The 18,455-nt window shown below is 42.6% G+C and overlaps 1 protein-coding gene across 16 annotated transcripts in view; it reads left to right on the plus strand.

Moving 5' to 3' along the window:
* The window catches only part of DAB1 (DAB adaptor protein 1), a 1,117,693-nt gene that overhangs the window by 206,149 nt on the left and 893,089 nt on the right, over positions 1–18,455 (plus strand). For 2 of the 16 annotated variants that reach the window (XM_049110395.1, XM_049110394.1), the window contains exon 1: positions 5,702–5,745. The exons of 13 other annotated variants lie outside the window; for them this stretch is intronic. The gene's annotated coding sequence lies outside the window, so the exon portion shown is untranslated. Of the gene's footprint in view, positions 1–5,698; positions 5,746–18,455 lie in introns of those variants that run through there. One more of the 16 variants, XM_049110392.1, reaches the window with a different exon arrangement.

The following is an 18,455-nucleotide window of genomic DNA, read 5'->3' on the forward strand; positions in this document are numbered from 1 at the left end:
TTTCCAGAATTGGGAGTGTCAGATTGGCACTAAATCTTGGTCAGGGTTTGATTTATACCATGGACTGGACATTCTCATTTCTGAACTGAAACTGCGTTTGTGACTTTAAGATCCTGTAGGACTATCTGTTACCTAGGAGTGAGCTGGAAAGTCATGGAGTTTTAACCTAAGGGCAGAGAGAGACTATACTAGACTATACTACTGAATATATTTATATTCTATTCTATTATTTATTTCTTAATTTTTTACTGTGAAAAATTTAAAGAAAGCATGCATGAAGGTGAGGAGACTCCTATAATAAACTCCCATTTACCTCTTACTCAGTTTCAACAACCACAACATTTTACCTATTTTATCTATTAAATAGGAGTAGTGGGAGGGACTCAAGTTTTTATTTTATTTTAAAGACATATTAATTTCTGTGTGTGTGTGTGAGAGAGAGAGAGAAGAGAAGAGAAAGAGAAAGAGAAAGAGAAAGAGAAAGAGACAGAGACAGAGAAAGAGAACCTGCACGAGTTGGGGGGAGGGACAGAGGGAGAGAGAATCCTCATGCAGATTCCCTGCTGAGGAGCCCAACTCAGGGCTTTCTCTGTGACCCTGAAATCATGCCCTAAGCTGAAATCAAGACTTAAGACTCCTAGAAACTTCTTGTCCTGGGACTCAAGTATTTTGAAGCAAGTCCAAGTATTTTAAAGCCATTATATTATTATACTAACAAATACTTCACTGTATGAAGGATAAGGATTTTGATTTTAACATAACTCATTTTAAAGGGACAGCAGGAAATTTGAAAGTAAGCACATTTCAAATACATCATGAGTCATCGCTGTTAGCACACTCGTATCGATAGTAATGACAGTAACAGGCAAATTACAGGGACCTTAGAGGTCATTAAGTCCTGTCCTCTTATTGAAGGTCAGGGGGGAAGGGACTTTCCTGGAGTTCCTGGAGGCAGCTGTGCAACTGAAATCCAGGCCCACCCTCTCAAGGCACAAGCTTGCTTGCTTGAATCTCACTTGGCTTCCTGATGGCCTCTCCAGCACCCCCCAGGCATCTCCTTTGCATTTCTGTCCTTCAAGCTGAAAATCAAAGAGGAGATTCTTGAGTATCAGTTGTGACTTACCAGCAGATTAAGTTGGGAAGTATGCATGGGGCAATTATTTGCAACCTGACGTCTTGGAAAGCCCTTGTGTGATGTTACAGGATAAAGTCAAGAGCCAGCAGATCCTCAAGGCATCAAGGTGCTTTGAGGTTAGAGGCTTGACTTCTGAGGAAGAATTTTATTAAGGGCTTTCCTCATGGGCTCTCTCTATGCTCCTCGGGACATCTAATAGCCTGAGTTCCCTAGCAAGATGAACCTTCTGCCAACCTCTTGGAAGCCACCTTCTCTAAACGGTTGGGAATAGCTTTGCTTTATAAGAAAAGAAAGAAGACTATCTTGACCAAACTATTCTATACCTCTGATCCCCAGCCCCTTAGCTTCTTCTGAGCATAATGGCAACCTCAACTCTTAAATTCACATAATCTCAATCCAATGGAATACATATTGCTTAGAATTGATCCAGCTCATTACATGTTGCCCCTTTAAGTCCACTAGTTCCTGCTTTCATTTTGCCTGATTTTCTGATTTTTGCACTGTACCCACTCCTACATTTGCCCATAGACTTCCATGCTCTTGATCCAGCTCTGCTCTGACAATACAAGTTGCCCTCTTGTCACTATCCTTGTTTTGGTCTTTGGGCCACATTTCATGTTTTCTCCCATTTTTCCAGCTATGGGTGTCATATATCTATGCTTAAAATAATGCATGTCATTATTTTTCCACTAAATCCTATGGAGCCCCATCTACTCTTATTGATAGGAATTTCCTTATTCCTCTTTAGAAGTCTCCCAACCAGTGGTTTTATTGGGAATATCTGGGGCTCTGTCCTGGCTCTAATACTTGCTAATCATGGGAACTTGGGTGAATTACCACTCTCTGACCTTCAGTTTCATCATCCATAAAGTAGCAATATCACCTAACTACCTCACAGAGGGAAGAGTCTATCTATGAAAAGCATTTATTTTTTAAAAATTTTATTATTATTATTTATTTATTTATTTATTTATTTGAGAGAGAATGGGCAAGGGGGGGTCATGAGTGGGGGGAGCTTCAGAAGGAGAGGAAGAAGAAGACTCCCTGCTGAACAGGGAGCCCAACTTAGAGCTTGATTCCAGGACCCTGGGATCATGACCTGAACCAAAGGCAGATGCTTAATGGACTGAGCCACCCAGGCACCCCTGTATGAAAAACTTTTAGAATGGAGACTGGCGCATAGCAAATGGCCGTGTAGGTTATACATACCTGCTCAGCACCTGTGCCCAGTGCGTGACAAGCACACTAGGAAGATTAGTCCTGGAGGGAATTCCAGTTTCTATCACAGGCTGCATTCAAACCAGCCTTTTCCATCAGCCTTCAGGCTATGGTTTGCCCTTGGGTCACATACTCAAATGATCTTTTTTTTTATGGGAACTTCACTTCTGCAACACTTGCTTTGTTGGTTGACCTCATTTGGGAACTAGTTGAGTCCTGGTCTTTGTCTTCTTAGGAGATCCCTTGATCTCAGTAGTTTCACTCACTTTCTCACTGGGGTCAGTGTGTTATCAGGTCACCTTGGGAGGGGAAGGATTTGCCTACAGGGCCTGCTCTAATCTTTTCTTGGAGGGATCCATTCACAGAAGACCCAGTCTAAGTTGAAGTTATATATTTATTGGAGAAATAGCTGGAATTTCCCTTGATTAAATACTAATAATAATGAAGCCGCTGCTGCTGCTGATTTCTTCCTAGGAAGCATTCTGTTATACAGAGTTCCTTACAAGGAGACATATTCTCTGTCCTCAGTTTATTGTCTAGCCAGGAAGCTCAAATATATTCAAAGTTCCTTACAAGAACTCTAGCAATAATGGCTGTAAAAAAGTAGAAAAAGAGTTATTTTAGGTGATTAGTGGCCATGGCTTCATGTAAAAGTGGTATTTAAGCACTTTCTTGAACACATCCAGTAAAAAGGAGGGGCTCATTATCAAGCAGAGTAGCCCAGTTTAATGTTGCCTGGGATTACAGGTGGATATTTCCTATGCTAGTGAATTAAATTTCACATTCCTCATTCTACCTCCTGGGACTATACAGACCAGTGTTAATGCAGAATAATGATTCTGTGGTTAGAGTGGGTCATTAGAAGAATGGAACAATGATAGCAGTGGGGAGGGGTCAGGATGTGGATTTTTCTGAATTTGAAAGAGAGAGTATTCTTCTTGGAACAAAGATAGTTGTAGGAAACATTAAAAGAAAAAAGATATCACACATTTCAAATCCTCTGCAGTTGAAGGGTGCTTAGTGATATTCACTTCTCATTACTCTACTTGTAGTGACTTAAGGTCATAGGATCATTAATTCTCAGTTTGGTAGGGACTTACAAGGTTATGCAATCCAACCATGCAGGATCTGCTCACTCCAGTACAATGATCCCTCTTACAGCATCTCTAGTTGGTGCTTGATTATTCCCACTGATGGGGAGCCATTTACTTAGTTGGAATATTTCAGAAGTGATACAATCGAAAAAATACTGGTCCAAAAATCAGACTTGGGTTCAAATTTACCTTACTAGTTGTATTACTCTGGACAGGCCACATCCTATTGGGTCTTGGATGTCTCATCTGTAAATTGGGGGAAAAATGCTTGCCTCATGGTGTACATATAGATGTGAAATGAGATACCATAAGGAATATTTCTGACCTACTATCTAACATATAGTAGGTACTGAAAAATAATAATTAATGATAGGTAGGTCATAAATGTCAATTTATTCTCTTTTTCCTATGCTAAATATTGTCTTCTATGGCTAAAAAATCAATCACATTAGTGGTGGCATGAAAATGGTTAATTAATAAGGCTAGAAGCATATAAGCAGGAAAGCACAATTTTATTCCTTTTCTATTTTCTAAATTTAATACCTCATGTTATAGCTTTGAAGTCATGGGCATTTATTCCACCAGTGAATGGGGCCTCTGTAGCTGGCCAAAGAACTTTCCCATAATTTAAAAATAAATAAAATGTGAATTTCCCTGGTAGTCTGAAGTACCCTTCATTTTTTTTGGCCATCAGAATATCCTGAGCCTTTTTTAGAATCTCTGAATATTAGAGTTTGGAGGCATCTTAGAGGTTATTATATCATGGCCATTCATTTTATAGATGAAGAAACTGAGGCCCAGAGAGATTGTAACTAGTTCAAGGTCATTCAACTAGTTTATGGTGAAGCTGAGATTTATATGGGTCTTCTTTTCAATGCATATTTACCTACTGTGTGTCAGGCATTAGGGAGGGTATCAGGAATCACACTACTCCTTCATTTAACCATTCAAAAATCAGGTTGTGTGCCTGTGAGATCCTCGAAATAAGATCCTGTATTTCCTAATAAGTTTTTATGGCTTTTGTTTATTCCATAAATATTGCAGCATTTACTGTGTACAAGGCATGTACTAGGCAGTGCTCATGAGATATTTCAGGCTTTTTGGATAAGATTGTAAGAAAGAAGAATCTATCTACTAAACCCATGCTTAACCAGGCTCTAACTTTATCACGGTCACCAAATCCAGAAGAAGGTTCTGCGGGTCTGAAATCCATCAACTGGATAGGCATAGTGACCTGCACTGGGATTTGCAACTGGCTTACTCCAGCTCATAGAACTTCCCTGCCTGTTCTCCAAACTTTCTTCATCTTTCCCTGACTGTGTCTCCCCAAGTAGACTGTGATAGAGGAAGGACTTGGTTTTATTCATCTATGTGACCCCTCCTAAGACCTAGCAGAGCAGATTGCATGCCATTCTTCCCTCTGCTTTATTTTTCTTACCTCCCTACCTTCCTTCATTCTTCCACTTCTGTAATTTTCCTTTTTCTCTTTTCCCCCTTTCTTCTTTTCCTCTCCCCTTTTTCTATTCCTTCTCTTTCTTACATCTTCTCTTTTGTCTTCCTATCCTAAAAAACACTCAGTGGGCCCCATGCCTTGTACTAAGATTTGCAGAATTCACATTACTTGCCCTTGCAGAACTTACCTAGGCTTGTAGAAGAGACAGCCATGTACATAACAAATTCCAGTGCTATCTGGTGAGTAGTTGATAGATGTTAACACTTGATATGAGAGCACAAAAATGGACTCAAGTCTGTGATGGGGTGTGGGGGCAGTCAAAGTTTCTCATAAGATGAAGGATGATCAGTGAGAGTTTGACAGACAAAAAAAAAAGTTGGGGGTGTGGTGAGGGAGGGGTGGCCTTGGGCTGATGGCATCATATCAGTAAAACTCATAGTGGAGTGCTCTTTGCAGAGAGCTCCTAATATGCATTATGGCTGGAATCTGAATACCCAATGAACATTTGTTAATACATCCCTGGTCCTAGAAAGTCCAAGTCAGCTGGTCCCCAGGCCTTTTCTTGTCTGCTGTATCTCTAAGGTCCTGGCCTCTGGCAAAATGCCCATTCTGAGTCCCTGGCTCTGGTGGCCAGTGATTTTATACTAAAAACATTGGTTAAGTGCACATTTTTGAAGGATAACAGAGTAGCCAGAAGTCCATTATTTCAGGCTGGGGATGGAACTGGGGGCTGTGGGAGGGGCAAGGGAGGTGGGGCTTGTTACTAGGCAACCAAGATTTGAGAACTCAGAGCTCTAAGATCTGTAGTCATTAGGGCAGGCTAGATCCCAAGATGCTGATAGCTGGTGAGTAGCCCCAGCTACCTAAGGGAAGCCAGAAAGAGAGAGAGGGAGGGGAAGATAGGAGGGGGGAAAGGGGGGTAGGTAAGGAGAGAGGGAGAGAGAGAAGAGAGAGGAAGGGAATATGAGTGCCTAATTGGGGGATAAAAGCACTTGGAATGGAGGAAAAAGCACAGGCACAGTGAACAGAGTTTTATCTGTGAATTCCACCTATATTCATTCAATAACTGTCATTTTCTGAGCCTTCTGAAAAGTGGCTCAACGAGGCCTACATAAGTATTATTATGGAGAGTAAATAAGGTAAGTGCCAAGCACAGTGCCTGGCTGTTAGCTAGTTGTCCTGTAAATGGGGGTCTTTTAAGTTTTAGCTGAGCAGGTAGGCATGCAGACATTAGCTGTTACTCTCATACGTGGCTGGAGGAGTGGGGAGTAGGAAGCCGCTAAGGAGAATGAGAGACAGACCCAAACTTGGGGGACCTGGTGAATTAAACAAGCTGAGGTATGCATGCCATCAGAATACTGCCAACTACCCATCGGATAATAAGCGAGATGGGGTTTGAAGATGGGAAGCAGGGTAGTGGCATGGTTCAATGCTTATTAAACTCTGGGGTTTGAAAAGTGGGGCTCAAGTCCTAACTACCACCTGCCAGCTGTAAGGTGTTAACCTCTCTGAGCATCAGTTTCTTTACCTGGGGGATAATCACCCCACAGAGCAATGATAATTACATGTAATGTCCCTGCAAAGCAGTTAGCCAGATATTCGAAACGGAGAAGGCAGCAGCCCTGAGGAGGGCAAGAGCTCCACCTGCGTTGGGCTCCGACTTCTGAGCTACTCAGAGAGCCTCATATACCCTCCTCTACCAGCCCCAGCTGGAGGGGCTGCCAAGGCCCATGAGCACCCAGAGCAGGGAAGGTGGCTGCCACCCACTGAGCCCTGGTTCAGGTCTGCTCTATGCTCTCCCTTCTCAAACCTCCATGCCTTCCACCCCCGATCACCCTGACAGGTAGGCAGCTTAATCCCAGTTGCTGAGGTGGAGATGTAGGCAAGGGGAGATTTGGTGACTTGTCTGAGATTGCAGCAGGATTTAAGTGCAGGTCCACCTGGTTCTAGGGCTGAGTTCCTCAATCACCCTCCTTCAAATGTGCCACAGGACAGGAAGATGGTGGGGCCCATGCAGCCAGAGGCTGACTTTGGAAAGAGCCTCTTGCTGAGAACTTCTAGCCTCCACCCTCCAGCACTTGGGTTTTCAGTTTTCTGGGGTAAAGTTCTGCCAGGGCACAGGTGGCCATCCTATTTGGCAGAAAACAGAGTGACTGACTTCCAACACGGATGCTTGAACAGCCTATGCCTAATTGCACAGCTCTTGTGCTGATGAGACATTCATCATGGGCTTTTTTGCCAAAGTGATATCCAGGTGTCATTCTGGGTACTCATTGATCAAGAATTCCCAAAGTGATAATGGGATTCAAAAAGCCATCCTGGTGCTGGAATGGACAAGCAGGGGATGAGGTAGTGGAGCGGGGGCAGGCTTTGGTGTGGGGACAGATCTATCTCCTGTTCTGGTGCTGCCATGACTGTGCTGCTGTGACCATGGGAAGTGAGTCAATCCTTAGAATTCTCAGTTACCTTATCTATGAATAAGAGATAATAATATGCACACTCAGGTGTGCCTTGAAGATCAGCCTTTGCTGGAAAGTGCCTAGTGCAGAGCCTGACCCATAATAGGTCTGAGTAACGGTGGGTACCAGCTGTCATTTATTGTACATCAAAGATTTTTTATCTTAAGCTCTGTGAGGGCAGGAACTGCATCTGCTTTGTGGTTATGTTCTCAGTTCCCAGTACTGTGCCTGGCACAAAGTAAATATTTGGGATGAATAGAGGACTGAGAAATATTTTACAGTTAGGGCTGATGGAACATGGTGGCTGGGTGACTAATAACACAGGCAATAAAGATGAGACAAGGAGTTGAGTTTGAGTGGCTCAAGGTGATGGTGCCACTTGAGAAGTGGGGAATGCAAGAGGAGAAGCAGACCTAGAGATGGTCAGTTCTGAAGATGTTGAATTGGAGGTACCTGTAGGACCTCAAGAAGGATTTGATGAATGGTTACATGAAGATGTACATTTGGGGCTCAGCAGGATGGAAAGGGGCAGTAATGTAGCCTTAATGTTGGGAAATCATATTTGCATCACCATGAGCTGCACATAGGCTATATCCAGCACACAGGCTGTATCTAGCCCTCTGCCTGTATTTGCAGACCATGTTTTATTGGAACACAGCCATACCCATTCACTTATGTATTGTTATGGCTGTTTTCATGTTCCAAGGGCAGACTAGCTATTTCAAGAACTGTAGGACTGGCAAAGCCTAAAATACTTACTTTTTTGGCCCTTTACAGGAAAAAAAAATGTGGACCTCTGACTTAAATGATAAAGGTCTATATTACCTCATTAGATGACAAGACTCAAGGTCAGGTTGGTTCCCTGGCTCAAGGATGTGATAGGAATCCAGCGTCTTTCCACCTCACTGGACTCAGTGTCCATTGTCCACCTAATACTCCACCCTTCATAGGTTGGCTTTGCCTTAGGCTGTTTCCCTTCATCTGTGGCAGGGTAGCAGCAGCAATTCTCTACCTCATATCTTGATGTAACACATCCTGATGCTGAAAAGGGGCTGCACCTCTGTCTGTGTCTTTCTTGCAGAAGTCCCCAATTTCTCCTTGATGTCCCTTGCCCCTGGGATTTAAGCTCAGACCTGTTTACTTGCAAGGGAAGTGGGAGTAACAGGCTGGCTTAGTCCAGTGATTCTCGACGCTGCCACACATTAGAACAAACTCTGAGGCTTTTAGAAAAAGAGTCTGAAGCAAGCTGGGATATTGGATTTCCAGGGAGCATCATGGGTGATTTTGGTGCAGCAAGACAGAGTAAACACTGAGTAGATAGATCATCTTGGGGAAGAACAGATGTGGGGAACATAAACATCATAACCAATACAGTCTCCTTAGAGGAGTTAATAGAAGCCAGAGAGGCTGGGTCCCTGTTTAGGACATGTTTGTTGGGGATGTCTGTGATAGCTGGGCTGGACTAGACAAGATGTTTGTCCAGTTAAGGCCAAAGGCAGCATCATCAGAAGTACAAATTGTGACCAAGGATTAAAGCCAGACTTCGGAGCCAAGAGTTAAGTGTCAGGCCTTGGGGGGAGGGGTGCAAAATGGAAATAGGAATTAGGAAAATGAGCCAAGAGCTTGAATACATAGGGAGGAAGGAAGTGGGATGGGGTGGATGGTTCACAGAGATGTGAACAACAGGGGTGCCCGGGGCCAGTTGTGATGCAGGATGGGCTCTGAAGAGGAAAGATAGTTGCTCCACAGAGTCAAAGGAACAGTGTTGGACCAGAACGACCAAGACACATGTCTCTGTCTCAGGCTTGTGGGCTCCATCTGGCACTGGTCATTTCCGCATAGCGGAAGCCAAGGCTACTGATGGGCAGCTGCCTCCCTGCTCCCTCTTCCTGGACTCAGGCTCTCTTACTGGATTCACAAAAGGAGCCTGCCATCCTGCTAATTAAAAAGCATTACATTCAGAGTAGACTTATGAAGGCCAAGCTTAGTGCAGGTCCTGGGCAACTGCCATAAAGCAGCTGAAGCTACTGTCCAGTGACCACTACTTCCCAGTGCCATGTCCCCTCCTTTCTTCTTCTCCTGCCTTTTTTTTTTTTTTTGGTCCGTTTCTTTCTTTCTTGGGTCCCAGGCCTCACCCTGCCAGCCTCTGTGTTCATCATCCCTCTGCCAGTCAAGTAACCCATTCCCTGACATCACTCAGTTATTTAATAGCCATTTTAAAACATCCATCAGTTGCCTATAACCCTCATGATCTACTCCTGAGGCACCGAGAGGAAAATCTCTGAATTTTCCGCCAAGAGACTCTCCCATGGGGTGGATGGAGGTAGATTCATCAATAAGCAATCATTTATGGGGACAGGAGACTGTCACAGTGCACTATTTCAAGTATTGTAACCAAGCAGTGGGCCGGAAGACCCAGGGCCCCAGAGCCACATCTGTGTCTGCCATCTTTGTTTGGCACAGGGCAAACCACCCAATGTCATGAATGCAACCTCCCTACCTGCTAAAACAGCAGGGCGATGGCTGCTCCTGCTTAGACTCCCCCAGAGTGACCCCCAGCAGATTGACATCCACTGCGAGTGAGTGTTTTTACAAATTCGTGTAATTACACAAAGACAGAAATATTTTAAGTATTTTATTCCATTTCCTCTTCCTGGGTAGAAGCAAACTTATAATAACCTTTATCCAATTTCGAAGCTCAAATTGTCCTTTTATCTAACACAATAGGCTAGAAATAATCTGAAACTCAAGTGAGGTAGAAACGTGTTCAAAACCTGGTTTTCCGTTCCTTGTCCCATGTCTTTCAGCGAATTATTTGACTTATCTGAGCTTCAATTTCCCTGCTGGAGTAGCAGCAACACAATCACATTCACTTGCATGGCTGTTATGAGAAATAAATGAGGTTATAAATATCTAGCATTTATTATGTCTGGAGCCCTGGCACACACTGACCATTAAGGAAATGATAGCTGTTATTCTTATTACTATTAATTTTGTTATTATCAATGTTGTGCTGGTATATTTTTATATGTGACTTCTCATATAAAAAACAAAAGAAGAGGAGGAGGACAAGGGGGAAAGAAAAAGCACAATTTGCACATTAGTTCATTTCCATGGTATAGCACCTCCCCCAGGGCTGATTTCAAGTTAATGTGACATCACTGAATGAAAACTTAGGAACTGATGTGCACAATTGAGCCAAGGTCGATTCTTTTGAGCTGATGTGAGCTGGCTCTGGCACACCACTGACTGTTACTCATGTTATTCATATGAATTGGGGGCAATGGGACAGAAGCAGGGAGCAACTATTGAGTTGGAAACAACCATACAGATGTATGGGAAGGAGTCTTTGCCTGATTCTGTGTGACATCTACTGTCTGGTAGATCCTTTGCTAGGAAGATCACTTGTGTCTTAGTTAAAGAATCAATACATGTGTACAGGGTTGTTTTTATGAAAAGAAGCCCAGGAAAAAAAAAAAAAAAGAAAAAAACAACTCCACTCTCTATAGAGTATGTGGCTCAGGCTAGCACTGATACGGTCTTCTGAAAGAGCCTGGATTTCCCGTTTAAGCATCCCATTTAGCATCCCACCATGTCTCTACACCTGGAATTCTGTTTGCTTTTCTGGGGTAAAATTAAAATGCTAATCATGCTACTTTAGATCACATGGGAGTTTTCACACTCATTTTATTATTTGGTCCTCATGGCAGGATATTGTTTGCTCCATTTTACAGTAAAGGAAATGGGACTTCTCTTTGGGCAAGTTAGCAAAAACTGCTATAACAAATGACTCTAAAAACCCAATGGCTAAACACTACAAAAGTTTATTCTTCACATCAGTCTGAAGTGGGTTGGGGGACTCTCCTCTGAGGGATGACTCAGGGCCAAAACCCAGCCATGTGGCCCCCTATATCTAAGAAAATTTGGGGATGTACTAAGGAAGAGGAGCATCTAGTCATACACTCTAGAGGCTCCAAGGTAAGACGGGCTAGGTAGACACTGGCATGTGGGATGCACTCCTCTTCTAGGCCTGGCTCTAAACCTTCTCAAACAATCTGCAACACCTTCTCTTTTCCCAACCATTGGTGGGCCAGACTGGGGGGGACCCAGTGGAGGACTCTGAAGAAGCCCCCAGAATGGCAGAGACACAGGGTGGAGGAGTCTAAGTCCCTGAGTTACCCCATGGAGTAGAATCTTCCAGCACACTTCAGACTGTGATATGAGAAATAAACTTGTGTTGAGCCACTGAAATTTGAGGGTTGTTTGTTTCCACAGCTATATTAATTACCCTGGTTATTTCTGAGTAGGCCCAGAACCCAGATATGGTGCTTCCTAATCCCCTGTATTTCCGTTATTAGAATCACATTGTGTTTTCATTGTCTTCTGACTGGTCAGTCGTCCTCACACCAGAATGTAAGCTCCCTGGAGTCAGAAAGTGTCTGTGATTCATCTCTGTACCTTATGGTCCCTGTACAAGGCTCAGAGAACATTTGTTAAATATGTAAACATGCAACCATATATTTGTTAATAAAACTTTTGCTCAATAAAACATTTTTGGGAGGAGATAAAGAAGAAGGAGATGAAATAAGAAATAAATTATTGTTTGGTTAATTAGCTTAAATATTTATGTTCTAAAGGCAAAAGAGAGAAGAGATCAGAAAAAAAAAACAGTTCATTCAATAGACTTACACAAGGGTAGAAAGATCTGAGTTTGCATCTTGAACATCACTAAACTAGCTGTGTGACCTTTAGCAAATTACCTAACCACTCCGTGCCTCAGCTTCCTCACAAACTGAGGATGATAATGGCTAACTCAAAGACTCATGATGGGGCAGCCTGAGTGGCTCAGTGGTTTAGCACTGCTTTCAGCCCATGGTGCGATCCTGGAGACCTGGGATTGAGTTCCATGTCAGGCTCCCTGCATGGAGCCTGCTTCTCCCTCTCCCTCTGCCTGTGTCTGTGCTTCTTTCTCTCTGTATGTCTCTCAAGAATAAATAAATAAAATCTTTAAAAAAAAAAAAGACTCATGATGTAAAAATTGAATGAGATGATGTTGGGCCTTGATTTTAAAAGACTCTTTCCATATCTGACTGTTTCACTTATAAAGTACAGAATAAACGCTGTTCCAGGCTAATGTGAGAGCACTTATTTACCACCAGGGATCAGTCTAACTTGGCAGAGATTGCTTTCCCTTTTCCCTTTTGCACTCCTCCTCAGAGACCAGGAAAGCAGATGCACGGTGGGCCAGGCCTACAGATGATCAAAAGGTCGAATTTTACACTGAATGTGAGAGGCCAGGGAGACTTCTCACGAGTGTGATATCTAACATGTGGGTAGGACCCTTCACCTCTGTGAGCCACCTTATGTTTAAAAATTGAGATACCTCTACCTTACGAGAATAAAATGGGAAGGGAATTTGCAAGAAAGTATCTAAACATCTGGATTGTAGATAGTTTTCATTATCTTGTGTCTGTGTCTATCAGTTGGGAGTGGCTGCCCGGAAAAGCCTTGTGGAGTATGATTTTGAGGTTTATACTTCCCAGGATAGTGTGGGGTGGAGGAAGGAGTATTGATCGATTAGGGATGTCTGTGATGGGCGTGCAGGGGGCATGGAAGCTCTGCAGGGCTAGAGCCTGACAGAGCATCAGTAAATGTCAGTTGAGTTCAGTGGAATTTGAACACAGTCATTGTGACTCTCAATTTTTAAGCAAATAATTGAAGTGGAATATAAAGAAACTGAAATGGGATATGAGGAAATTAACATGGAAATCACATTGCAGGCACTTGACAAAACTAATTAAACTGGGAAATGCAGCTAGATTTTTTTGGTGCATAAACATTCTTCTTCTCTTGCAACAAGGGGGTAAAACCGACAAGTGTTCAAATTACACTTTTATGTGTGTGTTCTTCCAAGCATGCGTGGTGCTTTGAAGAAGGTTCTGTTGTGTTTGTAGCAAGAGACTCTGTAATTGCTCTGAGAATTCCTGGAATTTTTCAGATATGTGTATTTTTTCCTGAGTGAAGACAAAGCAAAATGCTACTTTCTGTAATAAAAGACTATGGTGATTTTCTCAATCAAGTGTGTGGCCTTGAGCCTTGGTGTTTTCATCCCTAAGCTGGGAATAATCCTGCCTATGTTATGGAATTGTGATGAGGAGCAGATGAGAGGATGGATATCATGGTGCTTATGAACAATTTAGGACTGTTCACACATTCTGAATAAGCCTTATGAACAGAGTACTGCCATGGGGACATGCGTCAGACTGCCAAAGCTAAAAATCCCAGGTCTGCCACTGACTTGCTGTGTGAACTGGAGCAGTTCTCTTCACCTCTCTCTGCCTGTTTCCTTACCTGGAAAATGAAGAGTTGGTATAAAAATCACAAGAATCCGTAAATACCAAACACTTAACACAATGCCTGGCACATAGTAAGTGCCCAACAAAGTCTAGCAATCATCATCATTATTAAATATGAGGAATTATGACTTAATTCAATAAATTTTGGGGTTTCTTGGAAATATCACGTGCTATTCTGGGTGCAATTGCAGTGTCAAAGACAAGTAGAATATACTTTTAACACCCAGGGCATTTATTTATTTTAATTTTTTTTATTGGAGTTCAATTTGCCAACATTTAGCATAACACCCAGTGCTCATCCTGCCAAGTGCCCCCTTCAGTGCACCCAGGGCGTTTATATCATAGTTGTGGGAAGCACAGAACAAGTATTCAAAGAACTATCTTAAGGAAAATTTTCTAATTCTTCCTCTGAAACAGAAACAATATCTTATATTATCAAAAAGTCTTCACATGCATTGTCTCATTTTATGCTCCCAACAAGTCTATATCCTTTGAACAATTGCATACCTATAAAATGGGGAGGCTGAATCCCAATGATGCGCAATTCCAAGCAAGCCATACCCTGCACAATGCCTGTGTTTTAGCATTCCCCTGACAGTATGCAGTATATAGCATAAATGAAGTCGGAACATTGCTTGCTGTTTAGTTGGACACTCCTGAAATGTTCAGCGGCATACAGATTGAGAGCCACCATCAATTTAAATGGCAAGTGTGAGGAAATAGCAAGATATTGGAAAAAGCACTAGATTTAGAATAACTGTGTTCTTCTACTTTCTAGGCCTATGTTTTTGGATTTAGGTGGTCAAATTCTTGGGATCTCAGTTTCCTCAATTGTAAAGTAGGATCAAGCTATCTTGCTTTCACAATTGTTCTGGAGTTTCAATGAGAACATTTTTTTTAAAGATTTTATTCATTTATTCATGAGAGACGCAGAGAGAGAGAGGGAGAGAGAGAGGCAGAGGGAGAAGCAGGCTCCATGCAGGGAGCCTGACGCAGGACTCGTCCTGGGACTCCAGGATTACGCCCTGGGCCGAAGGCAGGCGCTAAACTGCTGAGCCACCCAGGGATCCCCCAATGAGAATATTTTTTGTGTATCTCCCCTTAGTGTGTATGCATAGTTTCTGAAATATGTGTGGATAAATAAATATATAGTGAGTGTTTTAAAACTGTTTCCATTAATTAATTGTCCTGCTATGTAATTGGCCCATAATGCTTAATGTGACTAACCCTTCTGGTTGTGAGTCTTTCACAATGTAAATCAGCAAGCACCACAACACAGCTGCTCAGGGCTGTTGAATAGGTGAGCTCAAGAACTGGGACTTGAACTCAGGCCTTCTGATCCCAGAAGTCATGCTGAGATTTGAATATATTCAACAAAGGGTTTGTTTTTAGCTACATTAATACATCTCAGATTGGTATAAAACTAAGCATTCTCTAAGTTTATTTCCTACAAGTGCAAGATGGAACCCGTTTTTCCCCACATTTTTTAATGCAAAATGCCTTTTATGATAATCAGGAGTTCTGTAGTCTGACCCTATACTTTATTTCTAAACTCGTTTTTATGTACCTTAATTCACACTCTAAACTACCTTGATTTCTCTGAATGTAGTCCATGCTTTCCAGTCTCCAGGATTTTGCTCAAGCTGTTCCCTGTTCTATAGATGTCGTTTTTAAATGTTAATCACTATATATCCAACCCCTTTAAGACCTAGGTCAACTGCTTCCTCCTCTAGAGCTCCTTCCTCAACGCCAGCCCCCCACCTCCATGCCAATCACATTTTCTTTTTCTTCTAAGTTTCTGTAATGCTTTATGCACTTGTTGTTGTTGTTGTTTAACATTTTATTTATTTGTTTTAAGAGAGAGAGAGTATGTGTGTGTGGGGGGGAGGGGAGCCAGGGGGAGGGGCATAGGCAGAGGGAGAGATAATCTCAAGCAGACTCCCTGCTGAGTGTGGAGCCTGACATGGGGCTCAATCTCATGATGCTGAGATCATGACTTAAGCTGAAATCAGGAATTGGACACTTAACTAACTGAGCCACCCAGGCATCCCTATCCACTTGTTTTCTTAAGCAGTTTTCACCTTCACCTGCATTTCAGTTGGTAATCATGTGATCCATGAATCCTCAGCACTTGTAATTTGGGTTTGGAAAGAGCCCTGAATTAGAAATATGGTAGTCTTGGGTTTGCACTCCAGCCCCACTATTCCTAGCAGTGGGATCTTAGGCAAATTAGTCAAACTTGCAGCTTCAGATTTCTTTTTTTTTTTTTTTTTAAAGATTTTATTTATTTATTTATTCATGAAAGACTGAGAGACAGAGAGAGAGAGAGCCAGAGGGAGAAGCAGGCTCCATGCACCGGGAGCCCGACGTGGGATTCGATCCCGGGTCTCCAGGATCGCGCCCTGGGCCGAAGGCAGGCGCCAAACCGCTGCGCCACCCAGGGATCCCGCAGCTTCAGATTTCTTACCTGCAAATTGAGATCATATCTACTACTCAGGGCATAAGGAATACTGAGAGTTCTCTGCACAGTGTCCCATATATGGTAGTCACTCAATATGTAGCAATTCTTTTCCTCTTTTTCCTTTTCCTGAAGAATAGGATATCTGTATGTTACTTACCTAAGTCCCATACACAGTGCTTGACACATAATAGTGCTCATACCTACTATGGAGGCAATATATTTACAGAGTGATATAATTTATTCAATTATAAATGAAAAAAATGGTTGGACAGTTACATGAAAGAATGAAGTAGAATGTGGCCCCTGAAACATGAAAATGAATCTGACCTTGAAGTGTCTCGTTTCCACATAATTGGTACTTTTTCGTACTATCTATTTTACTATTTTTCTTTTGGATTCATCATGAGGAATGAGAATCTTCTGGATCCTTAGGCAACACAGGGTGTTTTATATCATCGCTACTTTGATTCTTCCTTCAGCTGTCTTTTTCTTTGAGCAACCCTCCGAAGACACCACACTGTTCTGCCTGGAGTGCACTGGCTGGGATATGCTAAAGACAGGTTACCTCCTGGAAGAATAATGCCACACATGATTGACACGACTTCCATTTCTGAGCCCTGCCAACGTCGCCCGCCCCGGTGCAGCAAACACCAAAGATGCAGCTGACATGCTGAACTTAAACAAGTTCTGTTGCTTATTCACTGAATTAAGCCTACATCTGCGGCTGTTAAAGTGGGGAAAAAGATTAATAAAGTACATGTTGAAGCTTGAAAGAATAATTAGTGGGACGTTTTATGTTTTGGCTGCAGAGTGTCTCCACATTGAGCATAAAGCAGAACCTTTCTTCTAATCCTTCTGAGGATGAAGGATTGGCTCAAACTAAATTGGTTTTCTTTGTGCATCTTGAGATTTTTTTTTTCTTAATGTTATCATTTTTAAAAATTATTATTTTCCAAATTTCGAGTAAGCTTTTAATCAGCCTCTTTGTGGGATCTGCGTTGTTTCTGGATTTGCCATCACTCCGTCACACGATTAGCTGCTGCTTGGGCCCTGATAAAAGAAAGCGCTTGAATTGTGGGCTGCAAAGAGCTTAAATCACACATCTTTCACTGGGGCACATTCCGTCGCTATCAGGGCTGAGATGCTGGCTGCTAACAGCCCACCTCGCTGAGACGTAGAGTGAGTTATTGGTGTACATAATAAACTAACATCTGTATGGTGCATCTCAGAATGGGTGTCAGGGAAGCTGGAAGACAAAGCAGGATGGCATCATTAGGGCCAGATTTAAGACTCCAATTTGTGTAGCATTTGCATAACAATGCACAAGAGCAACCATTCACTGTTCCCTTTCAGATTTCACATGTTTCACCTTCACAGGAACATTCCTGAGGGAGGGGAGGCAAAGAGGAGGTGCTTGCCAGAGGAATTCAGTCTGGGGGAGCATCTTTTCCTTTAAGGAAGGAGGCTGTGGATCCATGGGGTAGGAAAGGATTCCCCTTCTGGATCCATGGAGCCTCCCAAAGGTGCCCCCAGCAGTAATCATGAGCACTCTGGGAACTGGTTTGTACCAGTACCTTCTCTTCTGGCTCTGAGTCAGCGGCCAGACACTTTTTTTTTTTTTTTTCTTTAGTCGGTAGACATTTATTGAGCATGTAAAGTCAAGAAAAAGCCTTGGGCTGCCTTGGAGTCCAGAGGACTCATGTCCTGCCTCAGCCATGTTCTCCCTTTGGTTCTTGGCTAAAGAGTCTCCTTTTGAGCCCAAATCTCCTTATCTCTGCAATAGGAATATTAATAATACTTGTAAGGGTTGGTATCACTGACTGCTGACTTCGTGCAGCAAGACGCTGGGTATTTAATCTTCACAACAATCCTCTGAAATGGAGGATTTCCTTTTTCTTTCATTTTATTTTGTTTTGTTCACATATCAGGAAACTGAGGCACAAAGAAGTAACTTGCCAGTCTCTTAACTTCTGAGTGACAAAGCCAGTATACTCTCGTGTCTTTTTACCTCCTATGATAGAGGCATGACAATGTCAAATTGATAAATACTGACACCTCTGGGTGCCAAGCACAGCACCAGGTGCTGGGTATTCAATGGTGAAGAGAAGCAGACATGGCCCCTACCTTCATGGGACTCCCATCCAGATTAAGTAGGAGAATAAATGGCGACATGCTCCAGAAACTGTGATGTGCTGGTCCCACATTCTGTTGTTGTTATTTTGGCACCACTGTGCTACTTGGGGAGAACACAGGCTTTGGAAACAAACAGCCTTGGTTTT

The sequence above is a fragment of the Canis lupus genome, chromosome 5, assembly GCF_003254725.2.
Source record: "Canis lupus dingo isolate Sandy chromosome 5, ASM325472v2, whole genome shotgun sequence".
Taxonomy (NCBI): domain Eukaryota; kingdom Metazoa; phylum Chordata; class Mammalia; order Carnivora; family Canidae; genus Canis; species Canis lupus.